The following is a 5,751-nucleotide window of genomic DNA, read 5'->3' on the forward strand; positions in this document are numbered from 1 at the left end:
ATATGTTTACTGTATCCCTTGGACCTTCCTATTGACGATGAATCACAGAAATTGCATCGGAATTAAATAGAAAAGGCACAATGCCGACTTAAGTACAAGAAAACTGACTCTTCTTACTGTGTATGTTTTGAACCATTCCTGTGACACTAGTTATAGATTCCGATGCTTCACTTCAGGTATACTGTATCTCTCTGACCTTCTTATTGACGATGAAACACAGAAATTGCAACGGAATCAAATACAAAAGGCACAATGCTGACTCAAGCACAAGAAAACTGGCTTTTCTTACTGTCTATGTTTTGAAACTATCCTGTGAGACCGGTTTTAGATTCCGATGCTTCACTTCAGGTGTACTGTATCCCTTGGATCTTCTTATTGACGACGAAACACAGATATTGCATCGGAATTAAATGGAAAAGGCACAATGCCGACTTAAGTACAAGAAAACTGACTCTTATTACTGTCTACGTTTTGAACCATTCCTGTGACACTAGTTTCACATTCCGATGCTTCACTTCAGGTTTACTGTATCCCTCTGACCTTCTTATTGACGACGAAACACAGAAATTGACGCGGAATTAAATACAAAAGCCAAAATATCGACTTAAGTACAAGAAAACTGACTCCTTCTACTGTCTTTGTTTTGAACCATTCCTGTGACACTAGTTATAGATTTCGATGCTTCACTTCAGGTTTACTGTATCCATCTGACCTTCTTATTGACGATGAAACATAGAAATTGCATCGGAATTAAATAGAAAAGGCACAATGCCGACTTAAGTACAAGAAAACTGACTCTTCTTACTGTGTATGTTATGAACCATTCCTGTGACTCTAGTTATAGATTCCGATGCTTCACCTCAGGTTTACTGAATCGCTGTGACCTTCTTATTGACGATGAAACACAGAAATTGCACCGGAATTAAATACAAAATGCACAATGCCGAATTAAGTACAAGAAAACTGACTCTTCTTACTGTCTAAGATTTGAACCATTCCTGTGACACTAGTTACAGATTCCGATGCTTGACTTCAGGTTTACTGTATCCCTTGGAACTTCTTATTGACGACGAAACACAGATATTGCATCGGAATTAAATGGAAAAGGCACAATGACGACTTAAGTACAAGAAAACTGACTCTTATTACTGTCTATGTTTTGAACCATTCCAGTGAAACTAGTTACACATTCCGATGCTTCACTTCAGGTTTACTGTATCCCTCTGACCTTCTTATTGACGATGAAACACAGAAATTGCATCGGAATTAAATACAGAAGGCACATTGCCGACTTAAGTACAAGAAATCTGACTCTTCTTACTGTGTATGTTTTGAACCATTCCTGTGACACTAGTTATCGATTCCGATGCTTCACTTCAAGTTTACTGTATCGCTGTTACCTTCTTATTGACGATGAAACACAGAAATTGCATCGGAATTAAATACAAAATGCACAATGCCGAATTAAGTACAAGAAAACTGATTCTTCTCACTGTCTATGTTTTGAACCATTCCTGCGACACTAGTTACAGATTCCGAAGCTTCACTTCAGGTTTACTGTATCCCTCTGACCTTCTTATTGACGTATAAACACAGAAATTGCATCGGCATTAAATACAAAAGGCACAATGCCGACTCAAGTACAAGAAGACTGGCTCTTCTTACTGTCTATGTTTGAACCATTCCTGTGACACTAGTTATATATTCCGATGCTTCACTTCAGGTTTACTGTATCCCTGTGACCTTCTTATTGACGATGAAACAGAGAAATTGCATCGGAATGAAATAGAAAAGGCACAATGCGGACTTAACTACAAGAAAACTGACACTTCTTGCTATGTATGCTTTGAACCATTCCTGTGACACTAGTTATAGATTCCGATGCTTCACTTCAGGTATACTGTATCTCTCTGACCTTCTTGTTGACGATGAAACACAGAAATTGCATCGGAATTAAATACAAAAGGCACAATGCCGACTTAAGTACAAGAAGACTGACTCTTCTTACTGACTATATTTTGAAGATTTCCTGTGAGACCAGTTTTAGATTCCGAAGCTTCACTATATGTTTACTGTATCCCTTGGATCTTCTTACTGACGACGAAACACAGAAATGGCATCGGAATGAAATAGAAATGGCACAATGCCGACTTAAGTACAAGAAAACTGACTCGTCTTACTGTCTACGTTTTGAACCATTCCTGTGACACTAGTTTCACATTCCGATGCTTCACTTCAGGTTTACTGTATCCCTCTGACCTTCTTATTGACGACGAAACACAGAAATTGCCGCGGAATTAAATACAAAAGCCAAAATGCCGACTTAAGTACAAGAAAACTGACTCTTCTTACTGTCTTTGTTTTGAACCATTCCTGTGACACTAGTTATAGATTTCGATGCTTCACTTCAGGTTTACTGTATCCCTCTGACCTTCTTATTGACGATGAAACATAGAAATTGCATCGGAATTAAATACAAAAGGCACAATGGCGACTTAAGTACAAGATATCTGACTCTTCTTACTGTCTATGTTTTGAACCATTCCTGTGACACTAGTTATCGATTCCTATGCTTCACTTCAGGTTTACTGTATCGCTGTGACCTTCATGTTGACGATGAAACACAGAAATTGCATCGGAATTAAATACAAAATGCACAATGCCGAATTAAGTACAAGAAAACTGATTCTTCTTACTGTCTATGTTTTGAACCATTCCTGTGACACTAGTTACAGATTCCGATGCTTCACTTCAGGTTTACTGTATCCCTCTGACCTTCTTATTGACGATGAAACACAGAAATTGCATCGGAATTAAATAGAAAAGGCACAATGCCGACTTAAGTACAAGAAAAGTGACTCTTCTTACTGTGTATGTTATGAACCATTCCTGTGACTCTAGTAATAGATTCCGATGCTTCACCTCAGGTTTACTGAATCGCTGTGACCTTCTTATTGACGATGAAACACAGAAATTGCACCGGAATTAAATACAAAATGCACAATGCCGAATTAAGTACAAGAAAACTGACTCTTCTTACTGTCTAAGATTTTAACCATTCCTGTGACACTAGTTACAGATTCCGATGCTTGACTTCAGGTTTACTGTATCCCTTGGATCTTCTTATTGACGACGAAACACAGAAATTGAATCAGAATTAAATAGAAAAGGCACAATGCTGACTTAAGTACAAGAAAACTAACTCTTCTAACTGTGTATGTTTTGAACCTTTCCTGTGAGACCACTTTTAGATTCCGATGCTTCACTTCAGGTTTACTATATCCCTAGGATCTTCTTATTGACGATGAAACACAGAAATTGCATCGGAATTAAATACAAAAGGCACAATGCCGACATAAGTACAAGAAGACTGACTCTTCTTACTGACAATGATTTGAACATTTCCTGTGAGACCAGTTTTACATTCTGATGCTTCACTATATGTTTACTGTATCCCTTGGACCTTCGTATTGACGATTAAACACAGAAATTGCATCAGAATTAAATACAAAAGGCACAAAGCTGACTTAAGTACAAGAAGACTGACCCACCCTACTGACTATGATTTCAACATTTCCTGTGAGACCAGTTTTAGATTCCGATGCTTCACTATATGTTTACTGTATCCCTTGGACATTCTTATTGACGATGAATCACAGAAATTGCATCGGAATTAAATAGAAAAGGCACAATGCCGACTTAAGTACAAGAAAACAGACTCTTCTTACTGTGTATGCTTTGAACCATTCCTGTGACACTAGTTATAGATTCCGATGCTTCACTTCAGGTATACTGTATCCCTCTGACCTTCTTATTGACGTATAAACACAGAAATTGCATCGGCATTAAATACAAAAGACACAATGCTGACTCAAGCACAAGAAGACTGGCTCTTCTTTTTGTCTATGTTTCAACCATTCCTGTGACACTAGTTATATATTCCGATGCTTCACTTCAGGTTTACTGTATCCCTGTGACCTTCTTATTGACGATGAAACAGAGAAATTGCATCGGAATGAAATAGAAAAGGCACAATGCGGACTTAAGTACAAGAAAACTGACTCTTCTTACTGTGTATGATTTGAACCATTCCTGTGACACTAGTTATAGATTCCGATGCTTCACTTCAGGTATACTGTATCTCTCTGACCTTCATGTTGACGATGAAACACAGAAATTGCATCGGAATTAAATACAAAAGGCACAATGCCGACTTAAGTACAAGTAGACTGACTCTTCTTACTGACTATATTTTGAAGATTTCCTGTGAGACCAGTTTTAGATTACGAAGCTTCACTATATGTTTACTGTATCCCTTGGATCTTCTTATTGACGACGAAACACAGAAATGGCATCGGAATGAAATAGAAATGGCACAATGCCGACTTAAGTACAAGAAAACTGACTCTTCTTACTGTCTACGTTTTGAACCATTCCTGTGACACTAGTTTCACATTCCGATTCTTCACTTCAGGTTTACTGTATCCCTCTGACCTTCTTATTGACGACGAAACACAGAAATTGCCGCGGAATTAAATACAAAAGCCAAAATGCCGACTTAAGTACAAGAAAACTGACTCTTCTTACTGTCTTTGTTTTGAACCATTCCTGTGACACTAGTTATAGATTTCGATGCTTCACTTCAGGTTTACTCTATCCCTCTGACCTTCTTATTGACGATGATACATAGAAATTGCATCGGAATTAAATACAAAAGGCACAATGCCGACTTAAGTACAAGATATCTGACTCTTCTTACTGTCTATGTTTTGAACCATTCCTGTGACACTAGTTATCGATTCCTATGCTTCACTTCAGGTTTACTGTATCGCTGTGACCTTCTTGTTGACGATGAAACACAGAAATTGCATCGGAATTAAATACAAAATGCACAATGCCGAATTAAGTACAAGAAAACTGATTCTTCTTACTGTCTATATTTTGAACCATTCCTGTGACACTAGTTACAGATTCTGATGCTTCACTTCAGGTTTACTGTATCCCTCTGACCTTCTTATTGACGATGAAACACAGAAATTGCATCGGAATTAAATAGAAAAGGCACAATGCCGACTTAAGTACAAGAAAAGTGACTCTTCTTACTGTGTATGTTATGAACCATTCCTGTGACTCTAGTTATAGATTCCGAAGCTTCACCTCAGGTTTACTGAATCGCTGTGACCTTCTTATTGACGATGAAACACAGAAATTGCACCGGAATTAAATACAAAATGCACAATGCCGAATTAAGTACAAGAAAACTGACTCTTCTTACTGTCTAAGATTTTAACCATTCCTGTGACACTAGTTACAGATTCCGATGCTTGACTTCAGGTTTACTGTATCCCTTGGATCTTCTTATTGACGACGAAACACAGATATTGAATCAGAATTGAATAGAAAAGGCACAATGCTGACTTAAGTACAAGAAAACTAACTCTTCTTACTGTGTATGTTTTGAACCTTTCCTGTGAGACCACTTTTAGATTCCGATGCTTCACTTCAGGTTTACTATATCCCTAGGATATTCTTATTGACGATGAAACACAGAAATTGCATCGGAATTAAATACAAAAGGCACAATGCCGACTTAAGTACAAGAAGACTGACTCTTCTTACTGACAATAATTTGAACATTTCCTGTGAGACCAGTTTTACATTCTGATGCTTCACTATATGTTTACTGTATCCCTTGACCTTCGTATTGACGATTAAACACAGAAATTGCATCAGAATTAAATACATAAGGCA

The sequence above is a fragment of the Schistocerca serialis genome, chromosome 10 (genome assembly GCF_023864345.2).
Source record: "Schistocerca serialis cubense isolate TAMUIC-IGC-003099 chromosome 10, iqSchSeri2.2, whole genome shotgun sequence".
NCBI lineage: Eukaryota > Metazoa > Arthropoda > Insecta > Orthoptera > Acrididae > Schistocerca > Schistocerca serialis.